Here is a 16,773-nt window from a genome sequence, read left to right as displayed (position 1 = left end):
ACATCGGCATCGATGATCAGTCCTATGCCTTAATTCGCAAAAAAGGATACCGACTGTATTTCAGATACAGTACGATTGTGATACGTCCCTGGAACAAAAAGGGTACAGAGTCAAAGGATGACAAAATCAAAACGGTTGTCGAGGTCAGTGCTCCGCCCGTTGCGTCATCTAGGCTTGGTTGCGCTGCACCAGGTAATCCGGAGGAGCAGTCCGAGGGGAGTGACCAGAACGCACTGCCAACCACCCAAGAGCTCTTGGACGGACTTGCTCCGGAGGCCATGCAGGTCGACAAGAACTGCGAGGAGAGAGAGGGTAAGCAGGTTAACGAGACCTGCGAGGAGAAGGAATCACTCCTAGAGGAGCCGGTTCTATGATCCCAGCCCTCATGTCGATAGCCCAAGTGAACCTGCATAGAGCTAAGGCAGCCTCGGCTGTCATCTCCAACAGGTTCATCTCGGATAACTTGGGTGCCCTCCTAATACAGGAACCATGGGCTTTTAGAGGAGAGGTTAAGGGTCTCACAGACAACAACAGGAAGGTAATTTGGGATCTCTCATGTGAAAGACCCAGGGCCTGTGTGGCCATAAGAAAAGATATTGACTTCTTTTGTCTTTCAGAGTTCCTAACAAGAGACCTCGTAGCAGTGCAGGCTAGCTGCGCAGCGAGTGAGGTGGTCTTTGCTTCAGCCTACTTCCCGTGAGACTCGTCCGTGGCGCCGCCGGCTGAAGTACAGAGGCTGGTCGAATACTGCAACTCGGCAAATCTTGCCTTGATACTAGGCTGTGATGCGAACGCACATCATTGGGAGTGGGGGAGCAGTGACTGCAACACGAAAGGTGAGTCCTTATTAGAGTTTATAGTTGAGTGCAACCTAGAAATAAGCAATGTGGGCTGTCAGCCAACATTCGTCACTAGGGCTAGGAAAGAGGTACTTGATGTGACCCTTAGCAACCACCCTGCGAATGGTCTGGTCTCTCAGTGGAGAGCCTCCTCTGAACCTTCTTTATCAGACCATAGGATCATTCGTTTTGAGGTGGGAGTAGATGTTGGGAACCAACCTTCGGTACGGAACCCTAGGAATATAGACTGGTCCAAGTATGACGAAATACTTAGACTAAACGTTTAAAAAATTGAGCAAAACGGAGGTGAAAACAATTGTCAAGCGATCGAGGATAGGGCAGAACTCATTGAGAGCATTGTTACAGATGCGTTTCACGAGAGCTGTCCAGTGACTATTTAACAAAGCTAAACGACTGGAATGAATACAGGTCAGGTCTTACTGAATACAGCAAGGAAATTAGAATCGCTAAAAGAGATAACTTCAGGAAGTTCTGTGAAAACGTCTCTACAACCCCTGCAGCAGCCAGGCTCCACAAAGCCCTAGCCAAGGGAGCGATAGAGACGAAGTTAGCTATCAGGAAGCCTGATGGTACGTACACGACTAGTTTGGAGGAAAGGGCGAGACTTCTACTTCAGACGCACTTTCCAGGTGCGATCTCTACGGAGCAGTTAGTCCCTATGGAGAACCACAAACCAGGCCCACTTGACTGGAAGAAGCCAAGGAAATCTTTCATGCAGACTCTGTAAGGTGGGCCTTGGGAACCGTTAAGAGGTATAAATCACCAGGAGTGGGTGGTATCTTTCCAGCGCTACTCTACTAGTTGTCTTCAACTGCACTAGTTGTCTTCATACCTAAGGTAGGAAGGAGGGACTACTCCTTGGCTAAATCCTACAGGCCGATCAGTCTTACCTCTTTCCTGCTGAAGGGGATGGAAAAGATCGTGGACAACTATATCAGGACTGTGGCATTAGAGCACTACCCTACCCTGCACGCAAGTCAGCATGCATATAGGGTTGGCAGATCTACAGACACTGCTCTGTACAGCTTAGTGACAGAGATAGAAAATGCTCTGGAAAATGGGGAAGTGGTATTGTGTGTCTTTCTAGATATAGAAGGCGCGTTTGACAAAACTTCCCATTCATGTGTCACCAGAGCACTACACAGGAGGCGGATCAAGGATTCGATTATAAGATGGGTAGACGCAGTCCTTGGCACAAGAATTGCGGAAACTCGGATAGGCTCTAACAGCATACGACTGGGCAAACTAAGGAATGCCCTCAAGGAGGTGTACTATCACCGCTTATGTGGAGCCTAGTCGTGGATGAGCTTTTGGAGATATTGACAGAGAACGGCATACGATGTCAGGGATACGCGGACGATATCGTAATTATAGCCAGAGGTAAATTTGAGAGCACACTTGGAGACATTGTCCGGAGAGGATTAACCCTCGCTAAGAGGTGGTGCGTTAAGGTCGGACTTAACATCAATCCCTCCAAAACGGCCATTCTCCCATTTACAAGGAGAAGAACACTCCCAGCCCTAGGTACTATTACCATGGGCGGGCAACCAGTAGCCAGAGTGGAGGAAATAAAGTATCTAGGACTAATACTAGATTCAAAACTTAGGTGGAAGAAACATGTGGACTCCGCGGTTGCTAGCCACCAAAGCGCTGATGGTGTGCAAACGCTTAGCAGGAAAAAACTGGGGATGCAACCCGTACATACTGCGATGGATGTACACCACGATCATCAGGCCCATAATCTCTTATGGAGCGGTGGTTTGGGTATCTAGGATCTCCCTGTCAACAGCAGAGAAACAGTTGACAAAACTGCAGCGGTAGCCTGTGTATGCATCACTGGTGCTATGCGAACCTGTCCGACCGCGGCGTTGGAGGCAATCCTGAACCTAACCCCACTCCACATGATGATTGGCTCTACGGCAAACAGTACCTTATTGTCCCTGACGAGACCAGGACCAGGAAATAGCAGGATGGTAAACGCCCGACAATTGGAAGCAATACGGAGGAAGCTTCCAATGGCTCTCTTTCCAAGAGCCGATATTACCAAAAAGGTGTACTTTGAAAGGAAATTCAAGTTAGTATTGAATAACAAAAGAGATTGGGAGGACTCCTCCCTTAAGGAAGTCATTAGCAAAAGCACCCAGCAATGGTACACTGACACTTTCCCAGTATCTTTCAGGCTGAGATCTATGTTATTAGCAAATGCGCTGAAATAATATCAGACAGGAGCTATCATGGCGAACGAATTGTCATCATCAGTGATAGCCAGGCGGCTCTCCAGGCACCATCATCCTTCGAAATAAACTCGGGGCTGGTCCTGGACTGCATTGGAAAACTCAATAGAGTGTGCAGCAACAACAAACTAACAGTGTTCTGGGTACCGGGACACAGAGGCATACAAGGCAACGAACTCGCAGACCAGCTAGCTAAGAAAGCCACGGCCACCAGACCGGTGGGGCCAGAGCCCTTCATTGCCGTTGGTCCGCAAGCTCTGAGAAATGAACTACTCGAAGACGAATTAGAAAGTAGGAATCGCTACTGGATTCGGCTGCAGGGACTTCGCCACTCGAAACTGTTCCTAGGAGGGTACAACCGCAAAAGATTCAAGCAACTAATTGCGCTCCCAAGAAACAAAATGAGACAACTAGTGACACTCTGGCCACTGCAGACTAAGGTGTCATCTAAACAAATTCGGAATCTGCTCTACGAACCTGTGCAGATTCTGTGATTTGGAAGCGGAAACACCTGAGCACCTACTCCTGGAATGTCACGCGATTGCGGGTTTAAGGTGGAAGGAAATGGGGTCTCTATGTCCCCAAAGGGAAAGTATCGCGACCACCAGCCCTGCAGCGTTGCTAAGTTTTCTTAGAGCTACAGGACTGGACGGTATTCTGTGATAAATAGGAGAGGGCACAATAGACCGTAGGTCGCAGTGCGATCCTCTAATAAATCTAATCTAATCTAACACTTCAGACGCTTCTTTTGATAAGGCCAAATCTCGAATTAAGTTATTCAACTCGCATTGATTAAAACGTCGAGGAATAGTTTCAGTGTCTTCGAAAACACTGTCGCAATACTTAGATCATTAGCGGCATTATGTTCAAACTCCGAACTCGGCTCTGGAGAATCATTCAGTTTTGGAATGGGAACATCTTCGGAATGGGGAATTGGACGGCGTGCTGACGGTAAATCGGGATACTGCCATTTATTTCGATGTTTCCGATTAGTACCAGCAATACTCACTAAACAGAAGTAACAGTCGTCCAAATGATTTCTGGGCTCTCTCCAAACCATCGGCACACCAAACTTAAGCCTATTTCGTTTTCCTTGAGTCCACTGTCGCAAATTTACATAGCAAATATTGTACACAATGTGTGGAGCCCAGCTTTTATCTTGGTCACCAAGATCAACTCCAAAGTAATCTAAATACGATTTTTTAACAAATTCCGAAATAGATCTTATGTTTTCTTTAAAGGTGTATTCTCCATAAATGTAACAAAATGTGTCAGCGTAATTTTCACATCGTCTTCTATTGGAAGTCATTTCTATTTAGATCAATACTCTTTAATAAACTTTGCCAACTGCAATAAACCACTTCTTACAAGCAACTAACTTCCGATATGCAATTGGAGCGCAATAAGAAAAAATAACGTTCTCAATAATATTATACAAATAAAATTCCCGTTAATCAGCTAGCAATTACACAAAAAATAATATTTTCGAAAAATGCTTGTACCGAATTTTATATACCATTCAGTAACTAAGTTAAATTAACCGAATTCATCAAAAAAGTTTATCTTAAGCGAACCGGTTTAACACCTATAAGTTGACTGGAAGGTAAAATATACTTATGAAACGAAAATAATATTTGAAAAAAAAAAAATTTTTAAGGTATAATTTATAAGGTAAACATTTTTTTTTGCGAAATTGTTTTTTCAGGTGGGTATAAAAAACTATATCATGAAAACTATAGACAAACTGATTACAGATTTGAATTCAGCGCGCTCTAATTAACTAGAATCAGTTGATAAATTCAAAGAAGCAAACATTTTTTTTTTCAATTTTGTCGGGCCGTGTTATTATTTACGCGTGTACAATTCTTCACAACATTTTACTGAAGCAAGGTTTGGCTGCAGGCCTTGACTTCTAAGAAGTTTTAGAAGAATCACAAGACACCGAAATGGTTTTCGAAAACCCCAATTTAAGGGAGGGTGCTAGAGTTAGAGAACGTAACATCGTGTCTTTATAATATACAGATTGCCATAGGCGTTATGTATTACTAGCAGACCCGGCGAACTTCGTACCGCCTTAGCATAAATTTGGTGCACTACTTTATTTTGTATAGCTGACCTATCTTATGTATGCGTACCTATTCAATTTGAACTGGAATCTATAATATCCTCCATATAAAAATGAATACTTATTACAAATTGTTTGTATGGGAGATTAGAAAGGTATGAATTTTAGGCATTTTTTCTCTCCGTAAGAAACATCCTCAAACCCCTGGAATACACTCAAAAAAGAATCAGCCAAATCGGTCAAGCCGGTTTCATGCTATGTCGTGACAACGGAAAACGGGTTTAACTTTTCGTTTTTGTGGCTATGGTATACATTAAATTTGTAAATTTTTCAATGCAGAGAAAAAATTCTTACGCATAAAGACGAAAACGTTATACCTTCTTCAAAGTCGAGGTTGATTTATGTTAAGCAGCATGATAACAACTCACACTACTTTTAATTGCAAGTGAGTGGGGATAATCCAGCAATTTTAAATAGTCTGTGAGATAATTGAATACGTCATCCTGGTTTGTAGCTGTGTCAACTCTCCTGAAATTCTAAATTGTCGCATTAAGATCGAAGAGATTCTTGTTTTTTTTACCACCAATATAGGTCATCAAGCAGCCATTTATGGTTATCATATTGTGGTTTCATGTCAGGAAAAACACGATGAATAAGCTTCTTCTTTGAGTCAATGAAGTGACAGAAATATGTTGGAAATGTTATTAATCCATTGAGGTGTCAACTGGGACCCTACCATTTCCAACTGCTTCTACAATCGCAATTTGATATTGTTGCAAAATTAGTGGTATGTTAGTTATTTATTGGCGAATCTTTATGTGTCGCCATAAAGTGGATGATTTTAATCATGCGATTATCCAGGAATAATTGGAAGAGTCTGGCGTAAATCACCTGCCAACAGAATCATGGCTCCACCAAAAAAGTTTTGGTTGTCGCGTAAGTCTTTTGAAGTCCTTCGCAGTGCCTCCAGCGACTTCATGAATATCTGGAAAATCTTCGCTATAGAGCTACTTTTGACGATTTTGCAGACTGGTGTTTCTTCGATTTGCAATTTAGGAATAATTTCAAGGCCGAATGTGACGTTGGTTTGCCTACTAACAGTTGCCAAGTTGCCCCGTTAACATTAGTGGTGAAAATGAGAGAAATTGGTTCAGGGATTACATCAGCCCTTATATGATGATTTTATATTGGACTTTATGCCGAATATATGGGTCAAATCGTGTGTTTTCTTAAAAAAATTAATATTCGGTTGCACTTAGCCTTTCCTTATTTGTTACAAATTGTTTAGGGCTATCGACACAACCTTATACAGTTAAACACTGACAAAAATATTTCAACAAAGCAACAATGACAACCTTCAAAATGTTATAATTTTTTGTTTTCTTTTTTCATATTTTTGTTGTCAATTCAAATAAAATGCTATTTTTATTATCTTCCTCGCAATTTTTTCATATTTACTTAATTTCTAAACCTTTCCTGCCCTTCCCCGAATATTTCAAGACTTCAATTAGCCAGATCGGTTTGGCCGTTCTCGACTTTTTGCGAGACTAACGAACAGCAATTCATTTTTATATCTATAGATTAGAAATTGTTTGTATGAGAATTTAAAAAAGTGTGGATTTTAGACTTTTTCAGGACCTTATACTTCGAGGAATATTGCAAAAAAAGAATTCGGTTCAGCTGTTCTCGAGATATGCGCTTAGCAACACATTTTGCGATTCATTTTTAATTAATTTTTCTTAAATGCGTTTTTTAATACTTCACTATTTAATTTTTTATAATTTTCCAACATACAAACCTTGTCCTAACAATAAAGAATTCATAAAACCAAGAATCATCGGATTTGGTGCAATCGTTCGAAAGTTATGGGCGTACATACATTTCGAAGATCCATTTTTATTTATATAGAAGAAGAAGATAGATGTGTTTTGTTAGAAAAAAGTACAAAGACAATAAGAAAAGCAATTCAAGCAACGGTGCGTTGCTGCAAAATAAGTAACTGTAAAACAGAGTAAATATAGTTGACACTGTATTTACATATCTACATACATGCATACATACGGCAATTTATGCGAGCATTTGATTGTGCTGTTTAGCGTTATTTCACTTGTTCTGCGATCATTTATATATGCAAACTTTTTTGCTTTGTACTTTACTTCAATAAGTTATGTAGTAAAAGATGCGAGAGATGGAAGAGAGAGAGTGCATACATATGTATGTACTTTACTTCATTACGTTATGCTGGAAAAGATGTGCAGAGATGGAAGAGAGAGAGAGTGCGTGCCGCAAACGATAAAGAGCACACGCACACACACAAAGCGCGCTTCGCTGTAGACTGCGTTTGGTGAATGAAAAACCTTATGCTTGCAATATTTTTGATTTTTCAAAAACTTAGAAAAAAAAGGATTTGATTTCGGAAGATTAAAAAAATAAGTATGCCACTCGCGAGCCTAGAGCAAATGCTTTATTTAAAAAAAAAAATTTATAAAAATCGCTTCAGAACTTTAGGAGATTAGCTGTTACAAACATTTTTCATATAAGCGATTTTATATAATTAGTATAGATAAATACTTACGGTCTTTGTAGGTTTTACATCCTTCTAAGTTTGAAAAAAAACATTTGTTTTTAAATAATTAAGTGTTTTATTATTAATAACTTTTATAACAATAATTTACAATATACTTATTCATTATTTAACTAAAATACTTATTAATTAATCAACCTCCTTCCTCTTGGCCGTTGTACGCGTTGAGCTTCTTACGTCACGTCCAGCATAGACACGACAAATGCCTTGTAGGAGGCGCGATGCTTTAAATGCGAGCAGATCACAAATCCAAGCATGTGTTTTTATATTGCGATAATGCTGCTCAAAAGAGAAATGTTTTGTAGGTTAAAAGCCATTACTTTTATTTCCGAATATCAAAAAATGTTGTATTCTGAAAAACAGGACCATTTCCCACCGAAAAATCATTTTATTGTAGTCTCCAGCATTAACGTATAATCCTTTTCCACGATTTTGCGGGTCCGGACACACACCACCCTCATTATACATATAACGTTTTGCCAGCAGCATCCTGAGTTGTTCTTTCTATTCTGGTACGCCTAGAAATAGATGAAATTATTATAATTACACAAAATGATTAAATTTGCAAAAAACTTACTTATTTTCCTGATTATCCATTTCAAATTTGTATTTGTTTATTTTTTAAGCTTTTTTCTTATGAGGTTCGAGCCAGTATAGCTTCACACAATATGTATGTATGTGATTGGCGTTGCAACCGTTTAGCCGGTTATAGCCGAATCGACGATAGTGCGTCACCTCTCTCTCTCCTTCGCAGTTCGGCGCCAGTTGGAGATCCCAAGTGTAACCAGGTCGCTCTCCACCTGGTCCCTCCAACGGAGTGGAGGCCTTCCCCTTCCTCGGCTTCCTCCGGCGGGTACTGCATCGAACACTTTCAGGGCTGGAGTGTTTTCGTCCATTCGGACAACATGACCTAGCCAGCGTAGCCGCTGTCTTTTTATTCGCTGAACTATGTCAATGTCGTCGTATAACTCGTACAGCTCATCGTTCCATCGTCTGCGGTATTCGCCGTTGCCAATGTTCTGAGGACCATAAATCTTACGCATAATTTTCCTCTTGAAAACTCTTAGTGTCGTCTCATCTGATGTTGACATCGTCCAAGCTTCTGCACCGTAAAGCAGGACGGGAATGATAAGCGACTTGTAGAGCTTGATTTTGGTTCGTCGAGAGAGGACTTTACTGTTCAATTGCCTACTCAGTCCAAAGTAGCACCTGTTGGCAAGAGTTATTCTGCGCTGGATTTCGAGGCTGACATTGTACGTGTTGTTGATGCTGGTTCCCAGGTATACGAAATTATCTACGACCTCGAAGTTATGACTGTCAACAGTGACGTGGGAGCCAAGACGCGAATGCGCCGACTGTTTGTTTGATGACAGGAGATATTTCGTCTTGTCCTCATTCACCTCCAGACCCATTCGCTTCGCCTCCTTATCCATGCGGGAAAAAGCAGAACAAACGGCGCGGTTGTTGCTTCCGATGATATCAATATCATCGGCGTACGCCAGGAGCTGTACACTCTTGTAGAAGATTGTACCTTCTCGGTTTAGCTCTGCAGCTCTTATAATTTTTTCCAGCATCAGGTTAAAGAAGTCGCACGATAGTGAGTCACCTTGTCTGAAACCTCGTTTGGTATCGAACGGCTCGGAGAGGTCCTTCCCAATCATGACGGAGCTTTTGGTCTCACAAGAAATCTCTCAACATTTTTCTCTCATCTCAGTTATGAGGTTTTTACAGAAAGGGGCTGTTACTATAAATATAAAATAATATCAGTAACAAATTATTAATACGCACTTACATCCACTCACTTTAAATTTTCTTTTCATATGAATGACCACAACACATGCGGGATGGGATAGATACCGAGAGCTGACGATTGGAATCTCAGTCTGCTCTGCCCAATCCATAAAAAGAGAGATCCCACAATCTGCGCCAATTACCGTGGGATAAGCCTCCTAAATATCGCATACAAGGTTCTATCGAGCGTACTGTGTGAAAAAGTAAAGCCCACCGTCAACAAACTGATTGGACCTTATCATTGTGGCTTTAGACCTGGAAAATCGACAACTGACCAGATATTCACCATGCGCCAAATCTTGGAGAAGACCCGTGAAAAGAGGATCGACACACACCACATTTTGGTCGATTTTAAAGCTGCTTTCGACAGCACGAAAAGGAGCTGCCTTTACGCCCCGATGTCTTTGATATCCCCGCAAAGCTAATACGGCTATGTAAGTTGCCGTTGAACAACACCAAAAGCTCCGTCATGATTGGGAAGGACCTCTCCGAGCCGTTCGATACCAAACGAGATTTCAGACAAGGTGACTCACTATTGTGCAACTTCTTTAACTTGATGCTGGAAAAAATTATAAGAGCTGCAGAGCTAAATAGAGAAAGTATAATCTTCTATAAGAGTGTACAGCTCCTGGCGTACGCCGATGATATTGATATCATCGGAAGCAACAACCGCGCCGTTAGTTCTGCTTTTTCCCGCCTGGATAAGGAAGCGAAGCGAATGGGTCTAGAGATAAATGAGGACAAGACGAAATATCTCCTGTCATCAAACAAACAGTCAGCGCACTCGCGTCTTGGCTCCAACGTCACTGTTGACAGCCATAACTTTGAAGTGGTAGATAGTTTCGTCTACCTGGGAACCAGCATTAACAGCAATAACAATGTCAGCCTCGAAATCCAACGCAGAATCACTCTTGCCAACGAGTCTGAGTAGGCAATTGAAAAAAAAAGTCCTCTCTCGACGAACCAAAATCAAACTCTACAAAGTCGCTTATCATTCCCGTCCTGCTCTATGGTGCAGAAGCTTGGACGATGTCAACATCAGATGAGACGACACTAGGAGTTTTCGAGAGGAAAATTTTGCGCAAGATTTATGGTCCTCAGAACATTGGCAACGATGAGCTGTACGAGTTATACGACGACATTGACATTGTTCAGCGAACAAAAAGACAGCGGATACGCTGGCTAGGTCATGTTGTCCGAATGGACGAAAACACTCCAGCTCTGAAAGCGTTCGATGCAGTACCCGCCGGAGGAAGCCGAGGAATGGGAAGGCCTCCACTCTGTTGGAGGGACGAGGTGGAGAGCGACCTGGTTACACTTGGGATCTGCAACTGGCACCGAACTGCGAAGGAGAGAGAGAAGTGGCGCACTATCGTCGATTCGGCTATAACCGGCTAAACGGTTGCAACGCCAATCACATACATTGTAGTACGCGCATCTCTTTCTTATACATACAAAAATTAGGGGTAATGAATGTTGCCACTCTAACTACCGAGATTGCCATTTAACTACAAAAAGTTGGTATTATGTATGTGTTGGTAAAAACTGAAAAATTTTGCATGTGTAGTGGTGTATGAGCCATAATAATAACGGGAAAGTTTTTGCATAATATTAGCAACATTATGACCAGCACACTCAATACTGTCCAAAATTGGGCAACACAAGCAGGCCCTAGGGTTGAATGCGGAAAAACCCGATCTGCTTGTTTTTACAAAGAAATACAAAATCCCTCAATGGAGGTTCCCCTCGCTAAACGGAACAGAACTATCACTGAAGGACCGCACTAAGTACCTAGGAGTCGTCTTGGACAATAAGTTGCTGTGGAAGCACAATGTGGAGGAAGGCCAGTAATGCTATATATATATGCATGCAGACAGCTGCTCGGTACTAACTGGGGGCTTTCTCCCTCTCTCATGCACTGGTGCTACACAGCAATAGTAAGACCAATTCTGCTCTATGGTGGACAGGCATAAAGAAATTAACTTACCGGAAGCCAATGGAAAGTGTTCAACGAACGCAGCGCTCTGTATAACGGGAGCTCTAAGAACCACCCCTACGGCGGCTCCTGAATGGATACTTAACCTGTCACCGATAGATCTCTTTGCCGAAACCTATGCGGCAAAATCAGCTGGGCGACTACTGGCGGGAGGAGAATTTACGTATACTGATGTCAAAATCGTGCTTGGCGACTTCAAAGCTAGTCGGTGTAAAGACTTCAATGCTAGGCTGCGTAAAGAAGGGGTCTCCATGATGAAACATCGCCAAATTGATTGAGGTTGAACAACATCATTGGGTCCCGTACATAGTACTAGATTTTAGCTTATGAAAACATATCAGGCTAATTGGCTGTCCCCAAATCGAAAAACTCCCAACCAGATCGATCATGTAGTGATAGTTTTAATAGTCTTGCGCAGATCAGCTTAAAAAATTAGACTTGGAAAAAGTTGTATCTTCAAAACTAACAGCCGGTTTCACGAAACAAATTTAAGTGAAAAATAATTAATTTCAGTTTCACCATTTGATTTTTATTTTTATTTAAATGGTCACGCTTTGCCACTTTAATGTTTTTGGATGGCAAATGTCCCTACAAGACTGTGTAGCACCAGTGCATGAGAGAGGGAGAAAGCCCCCAGGTAGTACCGAGCAGCTGGCTGCATGCATATATATATAGCATTACTGGCCTTCCTCCACATTGTGCTTCCACAGCAACTTATTGTCCAAGACGACTCCTAGGTACTTAGTGCGGTCCTTCAGTGATAGTTCTGTTCCGTTTAGCGAGGGGAACCTCCATTGAGGGATTTTGTATTTCCTTGTAAAAACAAGCAGATCGGGTTTTTCCGCATTCAACCCTAGGGCCTGCTTGTGTTGCCCAATTTTGGACAGTATTGAGTGTGCTGGTCATAATGTTGCTAATATTATGCAAAAACTTTCCCGTTATTATTATGGCTAAGTCGTCCGCATACGCTACTATCTTGGGAGCTTTACCTTCCAAGTTCTACTTCCTTGGTCGTTCTGGCATCGCTCCATTCTGCCGTTATCCTTCTAGTAGTCAAGAGGCTTTTTACCCACCGTCGTATGGCAGGTTCAACCCCTATAGACTCGATACCATTCAGAATGAATTCCGTCGAAACGTTATTGAATGCACCGGAAATGTCCAGAAAAGCTCCGAGAGCATAGTCGTTATATTCCAGGGCCTTTTCGATGTTAAATACTAGTGAATGGAGTGCAGTCTCTACAGATCTGCCTTTAGCATACGCATGTTGTGCTTTGGACAGGCTGCCAGGTGGCGCTGCGTCCCTTATATGCACATCTATGATTTTCTCTAATGTTTTCAGAAGGAAAGAGGTTAGGCTTATCGGCCTAAACTCCTTTGAGTAGGTTGGGTTGTTCTTACCTGCCTTTGGAATGAACACTACCCTAGCCTCTCTCCACCAGTGCGGCACATACCCGAACCTTAGGCACCCTCTAAAAATCGCTTTTAACCACAGCACAAATAACCGTGGTATATTTTGTAGCATGGCTGGGATGATTCCATCTTTACCTGGGGATTTGAATGGACTGAACGAGCGAATTGCCCATTCAATCTTGTCATCCGTGTGTTCAGGAAAGTTCATAGGACATTCCACTACACACTCAGGAATGACTGTATTCTTACAACCTGGGAAGTGCACACTAACAAGGTCCTCTAATGAGTCCTCACAGTTGTGCGTCCATTCCCCGTTATTTTTGCGAATCAGACCCGGTGGAACGGGGCTCTTGGATAACAGCTTCCTGAGTCTTGCCACCTCATTGGTCTTTTCAGAACTGCCACAAAAACCTTTCCAGGAATGACGTTTGGTCCTACGCATTAGCTTTTTGTAGTCTCGTAGAAGATCTTTACATTCGCCCCAGCATTCCTCATTCTCTGCTATTTTAGCCCAGTTGAACATCTCCGTACCTTGCGTCTGCACGACCCGAGTTCTTTGTTCCACCAGGGGGGCTTTGTGTTGTGCTTCAGCCGTAATTGAGGACACGCTGATTGAAATGCCTTGTTAAGAGCATTTGTAAACAATTTTACGCCCTCCTCTAGTTCTTTATAGGAGCTAAAAGTGCAAGGTCTGAGTCTCTTACATAATAATATCCGTCTGTAGAGGTCCCCGTTTGCCCTAGCTCGATTGGCTAGCGCTAAACTAATTTGAATGATAAAGTTGAATAGTGACTCAACCCTTTGATTTATGTCTGGGCTTCCCCAGATCGTATGATGGGCGTTGGCGTCGGCGCCCACCTCCTGTTACTGGATGTAGCCACCAGTCTATGGAGGTCCGCTGTTGGCGCATCGCTATCGTGTGACATGTAGCACGATGAAAGGAGTATGAGCTCATCCTTTACACCCTTTACACCCACCACCGTTAGGTCATCTGTGGAAAGATTGAGATCAACATGAGAATACAGTTTTTTGCTCACCAGTATTGCCATTCTTACCCTGTTGGTTACGCTCAGGATGTATGTATTAAAATTTTTTGACTTTAGTCCAGAGACCACGGTAACCGAAGCTATCCACGGTTATCCTGGACTAAAGCTACGTCGTAGCCGTCCTTCTCTAAATTGAGACGGAGCTCGGCTGAGGCGATCCTACTATTGTGGAGGTTCACCTGAAGTACCCTCAGCTCCTGATTTTTCGTTCTCAGATTGCTGGGTAGGTGCCATCTTCACCTCCTGTAAGACCTGTGAAGTCGCCATGATCTCTTCAATGCCGAGATCCTTCTCCACTTCAACTTTTTCGAGAGTATTCTCGTGAGGATGGAGTCATATATAGAAGTTTACGTAAATGAGGAAAGTATCTGACTATCATTCACTTGGGAGTGGCCAAGAACGATTCTCTTACATGTGGTACAAGCAGCTCACGACTTCCGGTCTTAGACCAAGTATCCTCTGGGTAGCCAACAGATATCCGTTTGGAGTCGAGCTAAGGTGAGAAGTCGAAACCCGCTTATACGGTTGTGCGTAGGGTTTGGGACCCACCACATAAAAACACCCCCCAATGAAAAAGAAAAAACAGCCTCGGATGAGAGACCCCAATTTTGATGACGACCACTGCAAACGTTTAAAGGACTACGAAATAAGGGCATGCACCTGGAATGTCCGGACCCTTAATTGGGAAGGTGCCTCTGCCCAGCTGGTTGATGTCCTCGTAAGAGTAAAGGCTGACATCACCGCAATCCAAGAAATGAGATGGACGGGACAAGGACGGAAGAAGGTGGGTCCTTGTGACATCTACTACAGCGGCCATATAAAGGAGCGCAAATTCGGTGTGGGATTCGTGGTGGGAGAGAGACTCCGTCGTCGAGTCCTGGCATTCACTCCGGTGGATGAACGTCTAGCCATAATCCGCATCAAAGCGAGGTTCTTCAACATATCGCTGATTTGCGCCCACGCCCCGACGGAAGAGAAGGACGAAGTGATCAAAGATACCTTCTATGAGCGCCTAGAACGTACCTATGAGCGCTGCCCCCGCCACGATGTCAAAATCGTGCTTGGCGATTTCAACGCTAGGGTGGGTAAAGAAGGTGTCTTTGGCACAACAGTTGGAAAATTCAGCCTCCATGACGAAACATCGCTAAACGGTCTGAGGCTGATCGACTTCGCCGGGGCCCAAAATATGGTCGTCTGTAGTACTAGATTCCAGCATAAGAAAATCCATCAAGCTACCCTGGATCGAATCACTCGCAACCAGATCGATCATGTTCTGATAGATGGACGACATGTCTCCAGTGTTTTTAATGTGCGTACGCTTCGTGGTCCCAACATAGACTCGGACCACTATCTTGTAGCAGCTAAGATACGCACCCGCCTCTGTGTAGAAAAGCGCACACGTCAACAAACACAAGGAAGGTTCTACTTCGAGAAGCTGCAATCACAACCGACAGCCGAACGATTTTCTACTCGACTTGAGAGCACTCATCAGCATCTCGGTATAAGGGACCTGTGGGATGACATATCAAACTCCTTACGTACAGCTGTAAACGAAACCATTGGCTTTCGGAAAAGTCAAAAAAACAGCTGGTATGATGAGGATTGTCGTCTCGCAGTGGAGAGAAAACAGACTGCCTACCTCGCAATGTTGCGATCGACCGCAACACGAGCGGGATGGGAAAGATACCGAGAGCTGAAGAGGGTAGCGAGACGCATTTGCAGACAAAAAAATAAAGAGGCCGAAATGCGTGAGTATGAAGAGCTTGACAAGCTGGCCGACAGCGGTAGTGCTCGAAAATTTAAAAAAAAAGAAAAGATCCGGCGACTAACTGAAGGTTCTAGACCGGAGCACACTCCTGTAGGACCCCCAGAGGTGATCTAGTTATTGATGACCAGAGTATACTGAGTTTATGGAGGGAACACTTCTCCAGCCTGCTGAATGGCAGTGAAAGAACAACACCAGGAGATGGCGAACCCGATACCCCAATCGGCGACGATGGAGCAGATGTTCCATTGCCCGACCGTGAAGAAATTCGAATAGCAATTACCCGCTTGAAGAACAATAAGGCGGCGGGGGCCGATGGATTACCGGCCGAGCTATTCAAATACGGCGGCGAAGAGCTGATAGGGTGCATTCATCAGCTTCTTTGCTGAATATGGTCGGAAGAAAGCATGCCTGACGATTGCTATCTCAGTGTGCTCTGCCCAATCCATAAAAAGGGAGTCCCCACAACATTGCATACAAGGTTCTGTCAAGCGTACTGATTGGACCTCATCAGTGTGGCTTTAGACCTGGAAAATCCACCATGGACCAGATAATCACCATGTGCCTAATTTTGGAGAAGACCCGTGAAAATAGGGTCGACACACACCATCTCTTTATCGACTTTAAAGCTGCTTTCGACAGCACGAAAAGGAGCTGCCTTTATGCCGCGATGTCTGAATTTGGTATCCCTGCAAAACTAATACGGCTGTGTAAGCTGACGTTGAGCAACACCAAAAGCTCCATCAGGATCGGGAAGGACCTCTCCGAGCCGTTCGATACCAAACGAGGTTTTAGACAAGGTGACTGATTTCTTTAACCTGATGCTGGAGAAAATAATACGAGCTGCAGAGCTAAATAGAGAAGGTACAATCTTCTATAAGAGTGTACAGCTGATGATATCGATATCATTGGAAACAACTCCTGCGCCGTTAGTTCTGCTTTTTCCCGCCTGGATAAGGAAGCGAAGCGAATGAGTCTGGTGGTGAACGAGGACAAGACGAAATATCTCCTGTCATCAAACA

The 16,773-nt window shown here is 43.3% G+C and overlaps 1 protein-coding gene across 1 annotated transcript in view; it reads left to right on the top strand.

Annotated features, from left to right (window-relative positions):
- Positions 1–701: 701 nt before the first annotated feature.
- The window catches only part of LOC105219910 (uncharacterized), a 48,178-nt gene continuing 32,106 nt past the window's right edge, over positions 702–16,773 (top strand). Inside the window, exon 1 of the mRNA XM_054227503.1 lies at positions 702–836. The gene's annotated coding sequence lies outside the window, so the exon portion shown is untranslated. The remainder of the gene's footprint in view (positions 837–16,773) is intronic.

The sequence above is a fragment of the Zeugodacus cucurbitae genome, chromosome 3, assembly GCF_028554725.1.
Source record: "Zeugodacus cucurbitae isolate PBARC_wt_2022May chromosome 3, idZeuCucr1.2, whole genome shotgun sequence".
NCBI classification, from domain to species: Eukaryota; Metazoa; Arthropoda; class Insecta; order Diptera; family Tephritidae; genus Zeugodacus; species Zeugodacus cucurbitae.
Note: the sequence above shows the minus strand (reverse complement) of the source record. Positions and strands in the feature narration are given on the sequence as shown.